The sequence below is a fragment of the Mya arenaria genome, chromosome 3 (genome assembly GCF_026914265.1).
Source record: "Mya arenaria isolate MELC-2E11 chromosome 3, ASM2691426v1".
NCBI lineage: Eukaryota > Metazoa > Mollusca > Bivalvia > Myida > Myidae > Mya > Mya arenaria.
This window is the reverse complement of record NC_069124.1, coordinates 17776626-17796051: the sequence shown is the minus strand read 5'-3', so window position 1 is coordinate 17796051 and position 19426 is coordinate 17776626. Positions and strand designations below refer to the sequence as shown.

At 34.5% G+C, this 19426-nt stretch overlaps 1 protein-coding gene across 5 annotated transcripts in view; it reads right to left on the bottom strand.

Annotated features, from left to right (window-relative positions):
• LOC128227968 (MAM domain-containing glycosylphosphatidylinositol anchor protein 1-like) overlaps positions 1-19426 on the bottom strand; it is a 167117-nt gene that overhangs the window by 53633 nt on the left and 94058 nt on the right. Inside the window, exon 1 of one of the 5 annotated variants that reach the window (XM_052938956.1) lies at positions 14889-15174. The exons of the other annotated variants lie outside the window; for them this stretch is intronic. The gene's annotated coding sequence lies outside the window, so the exon portion shown is untranslated. Of the gene's footprint in view, positions 1-14888; positions 15175-19426 lie in introns of those variants that run through there. 5 annotated transcript variants of the gene reach the window in all.

Genomic DNA, 19426 nt, shown 5'->3' with positions numbered 1-19426 from the left:
TAGGTAAGCCATCCATCAGTAGGATGGAACGATGTGTTAGTGCATTCCAGATTTTAACATCGAAATTAACTTATATTGATATACCACTATATTTGTGCATGGATAACATTTTTTAATTACACAATAATTACGCTACTATTACGATATGATATATTAAAGGGAGTTGATAAAACAAATTTTTACTATGTTTCTTTTGTAATTTAATTAATTTATTCCTTAAATAAAATAATGTCTATATAAAAATCTCTCGACAAAAAGTGCTCAAACATACCGTGTTTTCCCCTTTAAAATGAAACTTTTCCAGTGGTAAATGATTAGTGTGTAAATGATGGATGAATTACCTTAAATGCACTACGGACATTCTATAAGGCCATGCAATGAATAGGCTGCATATAGAAACGTTGGAATACAGGACCAAGACTTTACTGTATAAAAATGCAAAGCATGACCTGAGAAGCCAAGCATTGTCACATTTAATGACCAAGCTATTGGGCGTAACACTTTTTGTAAGGCCATGCTCTGAGAATGTCAGTTTTAGAAGATTTCTAACAAAGAAATCATAGGTTAAAGGATAATGATACAAAATTCAGCCTCAGAAACCGACTGTCGAGCTATATAGTTACTTCTTAAGACTATTGCGCCCAAAGAAATGTCACAAACAGATACTAAGGAAGCGTTGAATTCAGTCTCTAGCGAATAAGTGTCCTACTGACCAATGCTCCGTAATCATCGCGGTGACTCAAATGTCATGAAAATAGGTTATAACTAATGAATACGAAACTGAGTAGTCATGGCAGTACAATATATTGAAATGACAGCCAGTTGCAATGATAATATAGAACCTGTTTTGGGACAAATATGGTAGAAAACAAACTATAATTAAGAATAAGTGTTCATACAATTTTGACAGTAAAACTAGCTGGCATATAGTTAAGATACAGTTTATTTGCTGTCAGTTTAATGTGAACAAGAAGTGAGACTCAATTGTCAGCACTGTCAGGGGTTAGCAAACGGTAACAAATAAATAAAAGAACATTATTGCTTCATAATATTACCGTTTTGCCATGCCTTTATGCCTATGCAAAGAATCAAATACCCGCTTGTTGTTGATATATCTAACCGGAATATAGAACATATTTAATAAAGAATGCCCAAAAATCTTTCTAGTTGACGAGTTTTATATTGCCCCTCTTAAGGGTATGAATTATTCAATTATACTGGCTGTTATTTACCTTCAATTGTCATCTAAATAACTAATGAACAATATTGGCAGGAAATAAAATTGTTATTTTGTATAGGTATAACTTCTTTAAGACAAATAAACATAAGTAATACAATACGTTGTTGCTGTTTATATTAGATCCATAAAACATCTCTAATGTTATGTTGACCGTTTGTTTTTCAACCGACTTGCCTAGACGCAGTAAAATATTTTACACCCTCGGTAAGTTTTCTGGAAAGTAGCTATAACAAAACTCAAGTTGTGAGCGATAAAGCAAGAATGTATTTTGTGTTTTAGTAATGTTGTGGTAATTGCTTGCTGCACCAATGCCAGCTGAATGATCTATCGCATCAATTCTTGGAGTTTACGGTAGGACAGAGATGCCCTAGCGGGCCATGCCAAAGTAGCGTTATCTGCCTGGCTTTGAAACAAAACTAAAACAAAAACAGTCATTTTTTTGCAAATCCAAGCGCATTTCAAAAGCTACAATTAATGATGAATTCAATGGAATTGAATAGAATCTGTTACATAATAGATTTGCCTTTTATTTTACATTTTTTCCGTACGATGAATGCACCAGTTAATTGTAACCACGCCCCCAGGGGTATACCGGGGATAGCGGGGGAAATGGGCCGTGTTTTTTACCTTCCAGGTAGCCCCGAAGTGCCGAGTGAGTGCGGTGGTTTTGTTTTTGCGCCGAAAATAGCGGAGAATGGGCGAGGATGTTCCCGGAATGTGTGGGCATTTGGCGGGGATTTTACCAGCAGTTTGTCCCCGCAAACCGAGGATTTTAGCCGTGATTTGCTGGACCGAAAGTCAAAGTCCCCGCTATTCCCCGGACGAGGCCTGGCGGGGGGGGGGGCGTGGTTACAACTGACTGGTGCATAAGGTCAGTATATCCAACAGGATGTATTTAAATTAAAATGCCTTTCTTCGATATTTGGCCGGTGTGTAAGTTTTGAAATTTGAACATGAAACTAAACACATCATTAATTCGGTTTTACTTTACCTTAAAGTACATTGGCTCCCGAAGCGCAATTTGTTAAACAAATTATAACATTATGCCACAGTTTCCTTGTACAAGTTCAATCGGGAATTAGTTTAACGGCGATTAGGAAAATGTTTTCTGTCTATGGGTGCTGTTAATTTAAAGACGAAACGAGACGTACGCCTCGACTTGATGATGGAAATGGAGAAATAAAGAAGTTTGTAATTGGAAAATAACGAGCTCAACCCGTGGACAAGAAATGGGCTTTATTGACGTTTCAATGAGCTTCGTAGTGGATGTATATTTGTAATGTTTCACATGGGCCATGTTACTCATGTTTTTAACAGCGAAACGCTGTTTCAGACAAAAAATCTACAAGTCCAACAACAGCATGGAGATTATCTTAAGTGGTATGTATTTAAAAGCATGGAGTGTAATGAACCCCTTTCCTAGTATATATGTGTACGTTCAAGGACATTAAATTAAGTTATTAACTAAACCCTGATCAAAGTTCATGGTTACATTGCATCAGTGTGACTTTCAAGCGTTCACCGTGTAAATTTTCTGGCCATGATTAAAAGATTAAAGTTGATGTCTAATACATTAAACAATATACCTATGCGTACATCCAAATATCAAATTATGGGGCCGTCACACCATGACGTTCTGGTCAGCGTTCTATGACGTTTGAGGAAACGTTGGTAGTCGCCTATATTTAAGTAAGTTAAAGATTTAAATTAATCTTTCAAAATACAGTACATGATATAAGGCGTGTGTATAGTATAATCATTGTGTCAGTAATTAGCCGTAATATTTATACTATTTGTTCTTAAATCTATAGCCTTATATATATACATCGCTACTTTTCTCTTTTTGTTGATATGTTGAAAAGTGATTATTTCTACGAATTCAATCTCATTTGGTACACTTTCTGTTTTGCGAACACAATCAAATGTTGGCACATTTTTATATTTTGATTACTGGCACTATATTGTGCATTGTGCTTGCATTACTCAAGGCCAGCACTAAAGTGGTCCTCAGAAACGATTTTAATTGGTAATATTATTCATGTCAGAGAAGATAAACAACTGTTCGAGATTCGACAAGCATCTTAAAAACAATTGACGTTGCATACCTGTGATTCCAAACTCTATTAACAAATGGTATGCATGACGCCTTCTCACATACCAACAGAAGCCTTAAAGTTCCCAGTAGTTTATTTTTAGTTTTAAAGACATCAGTATCGTTAACAGTCACATCACAATGCCTTGAAAATCTTTCCTTATTTATAAAAGAAAAAAATCAAGAACAATTGAATTGAATTGAATTAAACAATCACTCCTCGTGGTCATCAATATGATAAAATAAGTAATTTAATGACGTTCAAACATTTTATTTTGAGAGTATTTACATTCCAAAAAGTCACTCGTGAAAAGTTGTTTCTGCATAACATATAATACATGTGTACCTATAAATGATATAGATAATGTGGTTATCAATTAAGTAGATGTAAAAATGAGGAATGAATGACTGTATACCAACTTCCATTGATTGTTACTGCAACAATAGTAAACTAACGATAACACACTGAAATTTCTCATTGCAGACAACATTCAAATAAAGGGCATAACTGGGAGAAATGCCAGAGTGAAATTTATTGCTACATAACACAATTATAGTTTTAGTACCATTAACACTGTTACGTTAGTGCAAAAAGACATCATAAAATCACAATTGATTATGGGGTGAATGCTTTTGTTCTGCTGGTGTGCCTGGGGGTACTAAGAGTTCCGTGTAATTGTTCAGTTCCAATAAAGCTATTATACAATAGTGGGACATACTACTATTAGTAAGTAATCAATGTGTGGACATTCTACTATTAATAATGATCGATGGTTGGACATACTGCTATTAATAATGATCAATGGTTGGGGATACTACTATCAATAATGGTCAATGGTAGGACATACTACTATTAATAATGGCCAATGGTTGGACATACTACTATTCATAATGATGAATGGTAGGACATACTACTATTAGTAATGGTCAATGGTTGGACATACTACTATTCATAATGATGAATGGTAGGACATACTGCTATTAATAATGATGAATGGTTGGACATACTACTATTCATAATGATGAATGGCAGGACATACTACTATCAATAATGATGAATGGTAGGACATACTACTATTAATAATGGTCAATGGTTGGACATACTACTATTAGTAATGGTCAATGGTTAGTGATACTAATATTCATAATGATGAATGGTAGGACATACTACTATTAGTAATGGTCAATGGTTAGAGATACTACTATTCATAATGATGAATGGTAGGACATACTACTATTAGTAATGGTCAATGGTCAGAGATACTACTATTCATAATGATCAATGGTAGGACATACTACTTTAGTAATGGTCAATGGTCAGAGATACTACTATTCATAATGATGAATGGTAGGACTTACTACTATTAGTAATGGTCAATGGTTAGAGATACTACTATTCATAATGATCAATGGTAGGACATACTACTATTCATAATGATGAATGGTAGGACACACTACTATCAATAATGATGAATGGTAGGACATACTACTATTAATAATGGTCAATGGTAGGACATACTACTATTAGTAATGGTCAATGGTTAGAGATACTACTATTCATAATGATCAATGGTAGGACATACTACTATTAGTAATGGTCAATGGTTAGAGATACTACTATTCATAATGATCAATGGTAGGACATACTACTATTAGTAATGGTCAATGGTTAGAGATACTACTATTAATAATGACTACTGGTAGGACAAACTACTATTTATAATGATCAATGGATAGACATACTTCTATTAATAATGATCAATGATTGGACATTTTAGTATTAATAATGATCACTAGTAGTGCATAAAGCTATTAATAAAAATCAACGGTATGGCACACTACTAACAATAATGATAAACGGTAGGATCTCTGCTTATCGTGATAAATCATAATAATGTTTTATATTGACATTGATGAAATGCACATGTGCTTGTGTGGTTATGTGATAGAATACATAATAAACTAATATTCATACTCAGTTCATTCTCTTTTATCTCCAGTGGTATTTCCAATCGATCATAAAATATTCAGATAAATTTCAATTTATGTCAATGTATGTCAAAGTTCCCGCTTCTGGGAATAGTTATACAATCATTTATCTTATAAGTGTGGTCGATATCGATCTTTAATGACTTAGAAGAAAACAATCAGCTTCCATCAAAGGCAGCGAATTCCCAAGAACGCAAGACAAAATGTTTTTGTTTATTTCTACAATGATAAATTACAAAGTACAAATGCATTATAACAGCAGAGGTAGAAAGGCGGCACAGCACGTCAGAAATAGATAATAATTTTTAAATTCTCATTCATCTCAACAAGTTCTTCCTTTTCATAAGATATCAATTGAAATTTAAAAAATCAATTAATGTGTTTATTCTACCATTGTATTGAATTAAAAGGCATTAAAAATATAAAATTCATATACTAAGACAGCTTCGCGTTTAGTAAACATGTTTGCGGCGAACGTTTGCTGTTTGGTTCCCCGCTTGCAGTGTATGCGCTGCAACAGGGATACAAAACTGGTATGGTTCCTAAATGATAATATGTATTTCAAGCGTAGTGTCTATTGGAAATAAAACAGTATCAGTTTCGATGAAATTTCAGGTGTCAAGTTGCTGATTCCCTGAATGAAGTGAATCTTGTTCAAAGCACAATATTTGGTATTAATTTCAGTGTTTTTAGAAAATTTTCAGCACTCACACAGCCCAATTGAATATCGGCCACACAAAACGGGACACCAACAACTGTTGCTTCATTTTTGTGGGCATTATCTTGACACTATCACGCACAGAAAATATCTGATAAGCCTCTTTTCACCTTTATTGCAGTCCTGAAGATGTTGAAGATATAGCAGCAGGCAGGACTGAACGTAACGCAGTTGTCTAGAATGCTGATAGCAATTTTTCATTAAGACGGGTTTAGAACTGAAATGAATATTTATTGAGCGCGCGAATGATGAAAATGACATTTCTGGGGAAAATCTAGCTCTGTTATCATCAAAGTTATGCTCTCGTTTTCGTTCGATTTCGTATTGAAACCGAACAAATTTTATGAACACTTTGTATTTGAGTGAGATTCTTTTGTTAGATTTTGTAGGTCTGTTCCGAAAATTATATGAAGAGACTAATGAGATTTTAAGGGCGACGATGATGTAGATGATGGTGATCATAACGGTGAAGGTGACCACGAAGTCGCTGCTTCACAAAAAGGGCTTTGCATGAGTCAAATGGGTTTATGATGACGGGGTCTGTAACATAGAACACCTCTATTATAAGCATGAACGACATTGTTACGTTTGCACTCTGATTAACACTGATAATCTAAAGGTCGGGTATCCGCGTGCCGAATACGTGTTTGGGGTTACTTAGGTACACTTTAGATCAATACAGCAATGATTTATGCAATAATGCAATCAAATCTAATTAACGTTTTATGAATTTAATGCATACATTAAACTTATATGAATAGCGACAGCATAAACGGCACAGACCATAACAAAAATTCCAAGCTGTACATTACTTATGATGTATGATTACTTCGCGGGAATAAATCGTTTATTTACTTCTGTATGTCGTGTTTATTTTTTGGCGTGAAATGTGTATTCGGTTACCCGGGTACCCGCGGGGAATGGACTATTGGGTACGTAAGTCTGAAATGTATATCCGCCCTTGCCCTATTATCGTCGTATACTCTACTTGACAAGACAGAAAAAATCAATATAATTACCGGTATGATATGCAGGGGAAACCGTATGACTTAATTTGTAATCTCAATTTCATCATAATTAGTGCTCCTGTTACAAAAGGTTTGAGTCATGATTGCGGTTTGCAAAATGAATGTACTTATTCTGTTATTTCGATATTGACCTCTGTTTCAACTAGCATCGGACACAAGAAGGTATTCAACCATTTATGTTGTGGGGGTATGTCCAATTTAAAATATTGATAGTGAATGACTCGGACGTAACAGTTCGAAACAGTAAAGAACAAGACAGACCGAGGACACCACTTTTGACACAACTCCTTAATGATATAGTAAACTGTTAGCATTTCCGTAAGGCAATCCGATTGATAGTATTCATAGTGAAAACTCGGACATAACAATATGAAAATGAAAACCGCAGCATGAGAAGCCAACTTGTAACACATATCCTTAACAGTTACTGAACCAGATATGGATCGTAACACTTAACGATTGGTCATGTAATAATTCAGAATATTCGTAGCAAGGAACTCGGTAGTTTGCTATAAAGTGGAACAGCAATTGGGGCCAACGATTGACACAGTAACCCCTACATTGGGAGAAGAAAATTGTCATATACAGAAGAATATTCATAATAAGTACACAAAAGCTAAGAAGTGAGGAACAACTTAGCCGCAAGTGATACTATTATCTTCACACTAATATGCGAACCGTTGACGTTGTGGTGATTTAACTGTCACGAAAGTAGGGCAAAGAAAAATAAATACGAATAGGTCATGATGATAATGACTCGCCACACAGTGTTACGGTAAAGGAAGCGAGTTTTTTTTGCTCCATAGCACATATGACGGACATAAAAGAAAAATATATTACGCGCAAGTCCAGATACTGGAAAGGTGCAAAAACAAAACACAACTTGTGGTCGAAAAAAGCCAAACTGTATTTTATGTTTTTAATATTGTATGTAAAATATGTTGTAGTAATTGCTTGCTGGACCCACCAGTTTCAGCTTTAGGCTTAATCCAGTAATTCTAGGGGTTCTACAGGACCAGTATGCCACAGTAGGCCATATGGCTAGCGTCATCTGGATGGCTTTGAAACACAACGAAGACAGTTTGAACAACACGAATTATAGCAATGAAAAATGTATTTCCAAGCTACTATTAATCACTTATTGAATTGAATTGAATTGAATAGAGATGAAGATTTAGTTTTACAATGCCGGAGTGTTTGTCTGAATTATATTCAAGAGGATGTATTAACGATCACATGTTTTTTGTTTTTATTTCTATATTTTGTTTATGTTTCCTGTCTGGTAGGTTTGACCTCACGCGAAACACAGAATCAATTCAGTACGACCTTACCTGTTATAATAGTTCCCGAAGCTTAAGTTCGTATACATATTATAACATTAGACGACAGGTTTTTGTACAAATGTAACCGGGAATCAGTTTAATGGGTTTTAGAAAATGCTTTATGTTTATGTGTGCTGTTAAGTTAAGGGCGAAATGAGACCTACGCCTCGACTTGATGATGGAAATGGAGATATAACGCACTTGAAATGGGGAAATAACGAACTGAACTCGTACTATATTGCGGTTTGTATGAATTTTGCAGTGAAGATACATGTGTAATGTTTCACATAGGCCTTGTTACCGTCTTTTAAAGCGAATTGATTTTCCAAACAAATTATCTCTACAAACCTAAACACAGCCACGGGACTGTTTTTGAACTAATATGTATTTTGAAGCATACTATTCAAACATTAATAATATTCAAAATTTGTGTTTTATTTTCATGAAGTACTTTAACTATCACTTTATGCGTGGGGCTCTTACATAGCAAGACTCAAAATAATTTGCGAACTATTAATGTATTTGTTTGCACATATGAAAGTTTGCTTGCGGAATTGTATTGTAAACACTATCATCCTTCAAAAATAGTTATATATTGACTATAGGCACACTACTCTGACCTTTTGGTTGCTTTACTCAAGGCCAGCATTTGAGAAGTCTTTAGGAACGATTCTGTTTGGTAATACTATTCATATAACAAAATGATAATTGAAACTGATCAAGTCCCTGACAAGCATCTTAAAACAATTGACGTCTTTGCATTCTGTAATCCATTAACACGTGACATGCATGAAGCTTTCTTACTTACCAACAGATGGCGTAGATATCCTAGGATTGATTTAGTTTTCAAGACATTATTATTGTTTCCAGTAGACTCATAATGCCATGAAATACTTCCTACTTCAGCAGAACGAAATCCAAATAAACGTCTCTAGATTTGAATTAAATCAACAGAAAATCCATTTAGTATAAACTTCAGTATTTTACGACAATAAACAATTTTGGTCTGAAAAAGTTTTAAAGTCTAGAAAGCAAATTGTAGTAAGGAATTTCTGCAACTAATACCACAATAAATGATATTGAAAACCAAACGTGCTGATACACTGAAGAAAACTGGTCGTATTATATAAATGCTGCACCCCCCCCCCCCCATACTTTTTCAAGCGATTTCTCATTACTGAACAATTTCAAAAAGGACATTACCGGGAAGAAACACAGATACATACTGCAACATTCCTTCCATAATTATAGTTATGGTACCATTATGACGTTAACGTTGCAAAAAGACGACACGACATCCCGAAATAGTTTCTGCAGATAATACCGCGAGTTTTGTGATACACAAGGTGATTTTTTTCTACGAAGCTTATGTGCAATGGTGGAACGAAAACGGGGCAACTGTTTGTTTCAATGAGACGTGATTTCAATTTCATCGAGTGAGCCCAAAAGGTCTTGTTATAAAATGGTTTAGGAAAATCTAGTTTTACCGTAAAGTTAATTTGGAAATTATATTTTGTCCCAGTTATGAGCATTTCATGTATCTTTTTCCCCAGCTGACGTTTGTCTTTGATTTTATTTCACAACGGGCAGCGAATGAGGCTTATTTTCAATTGTGGTATATATAAAGACTATGATTGTGTGTTTTTTACAGTAAATAGTGATTTCAGTACCGAATGGCATATTAAATATTATGTCGTAGCAATGTGGTAAAGATAACGTTCTGTAAGCCACCTGCAGCATATAACGCAATAATAAAAATGTGTCCATAGGACACGGATGCCCCCACTTCGATTTTTATCACATTTTTCAAGTCTTTTTTTGCAAATAAAGGGCCGTAACTCCTAAATGACAAAAGCGATTTCCATGGCTATCGAACTTGATCAAGATATTATGGTCACAATCATGTATGTAAAGTTTGGTGAGGATTGGACACATACTTTTCAAGAATTAGATTGGAAACATATATTTTTGAAGTATTTTTGGCAAAAAAGGGCCGTAACTCCTAAATGACTAAAGCGATTTCCATGACTATCGAACTTGATCAAGATATTATGGTCACAAACATGTGTTTAAAGTTTGGTGAGGATTGGACAAACGGTTTTCAAGAATTAGATCGGAAACAATCTTCGGGACGTACGTACGTACAGACAGACAGACGTACGTACGGACAAGGGTAACCCTATATGCCGCCACTTTGTGGGGGCATAATAACAATCTTAGTACTAAGTTGACATCTGCAAAATAAATACGCACTGTCGCTAACAACAACTATTTCCACTAAATTATTTCATTCTTTTTACATCCTACTTAACTTTTCTCATGTACCACGGGAGTACCTCATACATTTCAGCATACTACTATTGTCTTCATGGACATTGTATAACTAACAGAGAATTGCTTTAAGCACGATGTGTTTAGGAAGATAATAGACTGCTTGGACATGTAAATGTTCCAGAATTCCGTGTCAATCATCAATCTCTCCACTTAACCATGTACTAATTACATCCAAAGGCTTAAATCTAATGTAAAGACTTAATATTTCATTATTATCGTTCACATACACCTCATTTGCTATAAGCATAATTTTCAAAAGACATTTCTACTTCTAACAAAATTCCTAAAAACTGCTCCTTTTTCTTCTTAAAGAATGTATAAGTACAATCATTCGGGGATTGGACAATGCTTGTAATTCAAATTGTTTATGATCAGAAATTGTTTTGCATGTCACAAGACAGAATGACTCTGTTAACAGATCCCTTTGATGGTGTAGTTGACAACCAATAGACCTACCTTTATCACGCTATTGCATGAATTTGTTGAGGTCTGCCTGTAGATGTACATGAATAATTAACGCATTGCAGCTAGAAATTGTCAGAAGAGTAAGTAAAACCCATGGTTTTAATGCCAGCTACGTTATTTATGGGCTTAATGAACATAATTGATCCCGGGGGTCCATGAATCTGTTGCCCGCTCGGGATATGTGAGAGAATCCGTGTGAAAACTTAATGAAAATTACCAGAGAGTTAAGGCAGACATTATTGTCAATATTATGCCGCTTTGTGTTCTTGTGAGTAAATGAAAACGTCTACTTAAAAGGATGTTTTCAGGGCTTAAGATGAAGTTATCGTGTTAATACCATTAACTCATGCTGATGGGTGCGACCACATTGCATGGACTTTTGTGAGATCAATAAAATATTTATATATATATATTGCGCAAAGCTTGCGGTCCTCAATTCAGCTGAAATGAATGCATTTAAAAGCGTTCTGAACGTGAGCATGCATAAAACATTCTAATACGTCATATGGTATCTAATATACACACAACCCTTATGAAAATAATATTGGAAGAAATCGTTGCAACTAGTAGAAATTATCATAATTGTTTGTTTCAACTATGAAAATGGATAATTGTTAATCCGAAATATCGCTATTCCGAAATATTTGTTTTGGTCCCTACGATTTCGGATTAACGGTGTTCAACTGTAAATGTTTTTTTTCTTGAAAAGTTATCGTTACAAAATGCGGTAGTGCCCCTTTGATAGGTAGATAGGGGACCAGAAAAACTTATCAAATTACCGAAATTTAACTAGATAAATAGCTACATCTTTATTTTCTCAAAAGTAGAAATTCACAGTTAATAGCTCATAATTATATGAATCGAAAATGAGCTGCAGTTGGGCTATACATGTATTATAATGAAAGCCCTCGTATAAGCAAACCAATTTCAGCATATTTCAGTCATCTCATCTCATTGGTTATAAAAAAATCATTAATGCTGAACCAACGCGTTATGAACATGCCCAGTTTGACCAGCCTCCTTGAGCAAAGGTTACTCCGTCCTTATTAAATGATTGAGTACCGCTTTGTAAGTCAATTGTCGTAGCTACACACAACAACAACAACAACTACTTGAATTCTAGACTGTTCTATTCGGCTTCATCCCACACCCACACATCACAATCACGTGATTTTCATCGAATGCACATCCCCACCCTCTAGCTTTTATGTAACGCCCTTTTTTCAATATGTGTTTTTTTTGTCAGCATCTGTCTTTCAATTATATTCGCGTTGAAATGCAGTTTAAATTGCCATTATGTTTGTGTAAACGATCTGTGCACAGTTACACAAAACAGACTTGCTTGAATTAAATTTGAAGCCTAAACCTATTAGTAATTTAGAATCTACAAGATATTTTTCTTCACAGACACCTGAGATAAGCAATAAAATGCAGCCCAGGAGAGGATTCATGAACTGCAGATCTAGCACGGCTTCCGTCACTGTTTGTTATAACCGTTGGCCTAACATGTTCAAAACATCTGACTATATAAGTGAATGTATATAATGTATATAATTACGATTTTTATTCAAATCAAACCATCGAAGTAGACGCATTGCATTGACAGAAATGAGTTTATACGTACGGGGTCTTTTCTTTTTCTTTTTTTTGGATTGTTTAGTATAGAAAATTTAATTAGCCAAATATTGGGTGTTTAATAATGTGTACGTAAATGTGAACCCCCCCCCCCCCCAACTTTTTATTGATTGAAACATATTCTCATACACTAATTAAACACCTTTGGAACTACTTTCGCGGTTAGTAAGTCCTTTGAACCACATATTGACATTGTTGAACAAAGTATTGCTAATTGCAATGACCATTACCCTACCATAGCCATAGCCTTGATAGTTCTTGAAAATAGATCGTATAATTCAGCAGTGTCGAAAGGCTTTGACTTGAATGCAATATAATATGCTGAGTTCTGTTCCTTGTGATTCGCACATACCTACTACATTTGATGGATTTCAGAATACAAAATTTAATACGATACGATATGTGCATTGCATAAAACATTATACAATGTTCATAGCATTCATACTATATGATGTGTGTTTCTCTGCAAAGACTTTGGTGTGAGATAGAAAAGCTATTAGTATAGCCGGCAAATAAAAAAACAAGATAATATTGTTATAAATTATATTATGACACAAACTATCAGAATCTGTTATAAATGATGTAACACTTTGGAACGTTCATTACATTAACAGTTATGTTGTGTTCTAAATGTTATCATTACTATTGACAGTCATCCATTTACGGTCATATTTCCTGAACGGAACATAGTTTGACTGATATTAGGTACGACAGAACGATAATTCGTTGTCTAGGCCTGGTTATACACAACCTATATTATTTTTATTTTTTTTGCTGGCTTTGTTAAGTACACGTTTACCTATATACTCCTGAACGTAATGATGCATCGTTGCTACTCATTATTTAATAAATGCTATATATAGAGAGAAAATTTTGTGAAATTGCTATATATTCTACGAATGATCTACATGTGTGAAATTCGACCATAGGCACTGAAATAGCAGGTCGACATAACAAAAAATCGAGATAGAAAAATCGACACAAGCAGATTTATTTTATATAGAAAAAGAAGGAATACATTCGGGACCGGGGTAAAGTCGACACAACCGGAAAGTCGAGATATCCGACGTCGACATAGCCAGTTTGGAGTGTATTTAGAATTCAATTGTTTCAGCCTAACTCTCAAATTCCACCACAAGTCGTTAACGAGCCAAGATTCGTATATTTATGGGAAACTTTAATACTTGTTTGACGATGTCATCTGGGTATTAAATTTGCAGTAGAACTCTTTATATTGAGTCCCTGAACATTATTTCAGGACAATAATTGTGTTCTTACACTTCATTACCGTGATTAAAGTATTTGTTTCATGAATTGCATCTGTGAAGGCTGTTTCAACCGATCGCTAGTGGATTTCTGTTTTGGTAATTTAGTATAATTCGATATTACTTAATGAATTAATAACTTTCAATAATATCATATTGATACCATACGAACTGTTACAGATAAAACATCAATTTGAACAGGCACAAAACACCTGAAAAAACACAGATGGGAGCGAGTGAATAAATATGGTTCTTCGCGGGATTAAAATTTGATACATGGCAATTTTTACAATTGCCTTATCACATTTTAACATCTGAGAGGATTTGAGGATATCATCTTTTAAATTATTTCGATAACAGTTAGATATGCACAAATTAACTAATTCGTTTCTTTGCTATTTACTTCGTTCATGTAGTAGTATTCACTCAGCTATCACTTTATAATTCACTCAGTGTGTCAGTAAGTCAGTTGATATAAGTTTAATTGTATTTGGCAAATGTTGAATTTGCTTTAAACTATAATATCCCAGTAATTTCCCAACTAATCTCTTTCATTCATTCTCGCATTCAATTCATTTAAATAACAACATTAAAAATGATGCTATTTTCACAGTCGACATATTTCATATAATGGGTTTATTATGTTCAATTGTATTTTAAGATAAATGTATGCCGATGAATGAGCTCGAGTTTAAAAGGATGGACATATTATATTACACCAAAACAGGAATATTTCATTCCGATCATAAACAATTTATGCAACTGTCATTGTTTAAAAATGAGAAATTAATTCAACTTACCGGTTTATATTGCAAATAATCCATCCACCGTACAAAAGTTCAAACCAAGTCATATGTATTTGTAATCCATTAACCAAATCTTATTCAACTTTGATATACTGTTTTGAGCACTTATTTCAACCATGTAAAATATTCAAAAGCAGATAAAAAGCAATATTACTGAGTCATTATGATTGATATAAAATCGTTTCTGTCGTAATAATCCTATGATAAATGTCAGATATTTTTCCCATTCATAATATCACTTGGGAAGGACAACAATCGAGGCCATAAAGTATTTACACCAACCGCCAACTGATGGGATCGGAGCGTCTATTGCTTCTGAAACCCCGATAGATAGTCAGCGACATTGTACACATAACTATCAAATACATCAATACCAGTTTCAGCTGTGCCACTATCCGTCCAGCGTGTCGTATCGAAAGAAGTGAATCAGTGTTCTGTTCGTTTCAAGCATGCTTAAATGATGGTGTAGCAAAACAATAGCTACAGAATGGAATTCCGCATCTTTTTCGCAACACTACTTGCATTCTCCAAAAATACAAACATCATAAAGCGCCTAATCCTTTAAGCCACATAGATTAATCCATGTTATGTTGGCACAAACGATTTCTATTAAGTTAAATTCCGCATTTTTCCCGCAATACTACTTGCATTTTAAACAATACAAACATCTTAAAGCACATCATCACTTAAGTAACGCAGACCATGTTATAGTAGCACAAACGATTTCTATAAAGTTACGATTGAAGTGATTGATATCTATAACTTTCTGAGTATTTATATGTGTCAACGTAAAAGAAGTTTAAGTCATTAAACGGTGAAGAAAAGAAAAAGTGCGAAGAAGCGACCAAACCCTCAAATCTGATAATAAATTAATAAAATGTTACAATTGTATTCCAAACTATGCACGAGGTACCTTAAAATCACTTAAAATGCTGTTTTAAACTGATTGGTTGTCCGGTTAGCGCAGTGGTTAGCGCACTCGCTTCTCACATATGCGACCCGGGTTCGATTCCCGGCTTGGGCGCATGTGAGTTTGGTTTGAGGTCACCAAGCCGGTTTTCTCCGGGTTCTCCGGTTTCCCCCACAACACAAGACCACAGTCTCGCGTAAAATCGTGCCAACGAGAGTGATTAATATAATGCTGTATTAACTTGTTTCACAATCGTTGTAAAATAAATATGTTTAAACTAAACTGATATGAATGTCATTGAGGTATTTTGGTGGGTAGATGTTTAAATAATAAACAAATAAGATTTGAAAGGGATGTCGGCCTCGCATTGAACTATTTCAAAGGCTTGGTTTAGATGAAGATTAGACAGATATGTGTTTAAAATAATAACAATAACCTGTACGGCAGAATTATCGTCAATGTAAGAAAGTTAAGTAAGTAAATGTAGTTCGTAGTGGACAAAATCAGCAAGCGATGGAACGATCAAAATGGCTTAGACCTGTGCAAATGTTGTGTCAAAAATAATCATTGACAGGAATGCATAAGTTTGTTTGTTAACTGTTTAACATAACATGCATGATTACGGAACATACAAAGACCCAATGCAGTAATTAACACAACTCCATGTACAGAATCAGGGAATACAATCTTCCATCTTTGTAAAGGGACCTCTATCATTGAACATAAATCAGCATCAGCCATCTTGAAAAGGTCTTTAGATCGACTTAAATCCTGTTTTCGTAGACAATGAAGCCCGATAGAATGACGTGCTTTCCATCGGTCTAAAATAAGATGTGTATTTCTTGGCGACAAGTTTTGTTTGTAGACTTTAGACAATAATAGAAATCGTTATCAATCTGAGCATAGACACGCTTAGGCAATGGTGGCCAGACATTTCGATAAATCCTTCATCTTATTCTTTCAAGTTAACTTTCCTAGAACTTTTTAAGATAATGAGATATTTATATGTGGCCCACGCTTTTATTCGATAGTAAAGTTGTATAATTGAGTCTTCTTACAGACAAACGCAAGCCGAATTAGAGGAATAATTACCAAATTTGTTCCGTTCTTATCTCAGACAATTAAATCACATACATCGTTCTAAGAATATCCTCGAAACTTGCTTTTTACTGTATTTTCTGTAACATAAATCTTTCCCTGAAATGACGGGTGTTATGAGCCGTGTATCAAGGAATATTTATGATAGCAAGAGATATAGATCCTAGGAGTCTTTTATTTCTGTGGGAACGCTTATGCATTTCAAATGGTAACCCACTCATATCAATGGACTAATCTCAAAATCAGAAATACATATACGTACATCGTTAGCTTAATTCCGCCAGATATTGAGCAAACCTAATCAAGTAAAGCATTATAATAATGTCATATATGCAGCTTAAATTTAATTTTAAAAACAAACAACTACAAAACAAGAAAACGAGTCATACCCCAAAACATAGTACTTTCTAATACTTCTTCGTTTTCAGAAAAATTAAAATTTAATTAAATGTAATTTTTGAAAATTTTAAGGGTTTCGAATGTTTACATAACCCATTATAGTTCGTCTTCTCATTCTCACAACAAAAGACCGACCTTCATATTTAAAAAGCGTCTCTTTAAGTGCTTTTATCACGGAGTAACAACTATGAGAGCGTCAAGAGTAAAAACATTTATTCAAGTCAACGCCTGTCTATATAGTTTACACTTAGCCTCTAATTAGCCTTTAAAAACATTATTATTAAGTGCAGCGCTGTAGACTTTTGAAATTAACGTCGATATGCAACACAAAGACCCATCTCAGTAGGGTGGTCCGGAGAGACAAAATGTAGCCGATATAACACTGCATTATTCAATGTCAACGCCCTTGGTTTTCAAAATTATACAAGAAAACCCAGCGAGGGGGCGTAATCTTGGCTCGTTTAAATGGAAAAATGGGTTTATTGAAAGTGCGACCTTTTTCAACTCAATTAAATGAATTTCACCTTTACATCGGTGTAGGTCGAAATTAGGTCTAATTTGCTTACACCCGTTTTATTTGTGTCGATGCGATCTTAGACTAGTAGACAGTTTAATTGACCATTATTGGACTAATATTCAATAATCGGAGTATGTCAACTACACTGCACGCATTATAAAAACGACAATTCAAAAAGCCATTTCGTTGCCTTAACCTATTGAAACGTTTTGTTTTATAAACGAATACGTGTTTTATTTAAAACAAATGCAAAGTTAAAGAAAAACTGTATTTATCATCATGTACTCATCAGTGTAAAAAGGTGTTTTACTGATACATTTAATGTGAGGAGTCTAATGCAATTAACATGATTTCAGCGTTTGATTACACTGAAACAAGGCCATTTTAATGAAGATTTCCATCTTAACGTGCAGGCCCTACTTTAACGTCTAATATATGAACGATTTGCATGTGTGTTTTTTTTAAACCGGTAATATCTCAAATCTATATGGAATGCGATTGTTCAGATTTGGCTCTTATCATTTTAATGTATATACTGTGCCAGGAAAATAAACCTTGCAGCAATCCAATATCCATATTTGGCAAAACACATTTCTTTTATTTCCTTCGCCCGTAGGTGAACAAAGACCAAGGAGAAAACAGTGTTGTAAATGCCAGACTGGTTGGCTGTCCGACGTCATTGATTAAAACCAAGCCATAAACTTACAACATACGCCTTCAAGAAACCCGACAATTTTGTCCAAAGATATGGCCGTAATAAAGACTAATGATACAGCACAGCTCCATTTGAAGTAAGACTACATAAATAATGCGGACCGTCCCTAACTTTTAAATATCTATTCATCACAAGAAAACAAAACCACATAATCAGGAAGCATTATTCATTTTTTTATCAGAGCTTTGATCGAGCTTGTAAATGTTTATGTACAAAGGCAATATGCATTATTTGATATTCCGCTGATAAATCTAGTGGAAGAGAAATAAAGATGAGGGGATTTTTATACAGCTCGTTTATAGATGTGTGCTTATCAGAAAATAAGTATTTGCAGACAAAACAGATTTTATCAGTAAAAAAACAGATCAAGGTCGAAATGGCATTGCAAACAGATTTCAGTACAGACCAGAAGCCAATGGGAATGCAGCGTCAGATTCCTGTGTTAGTCAAGAGCTAATGGCAACGCAGTGTTTTAAACACTGGACTATTGAAAAATATTTTCAAAACATTTAGTGGTGACATTTGCCGCACAAACTTGCCATATTGTCGTTATTACAATCAAATCTTTTTGAAAATATGTGTATGCATGTTGTAAATATTTATATGATAGTGTTTGCTATGTTCAATTAGTGACGCATACAAAAGTGCAAGTGCTATGTAACTAAGGAAATATATAAATCAATGGTAACAATTGTAACTTTCCGTCAGTTCTTTTATTAAGGTCGCATGACGTTGTGAATGTTCATCAGAAGCCCGTTTTCCTACTGAATGTATAAATGCCAATGCTGTATCGATTCAACGTATAATCACCTTTTAAAACAACATTATTCTAAGATATTTAGGACCATTTGCATGCCTGTTAACCCCATTTGTAAATGCATTTAACATTATAT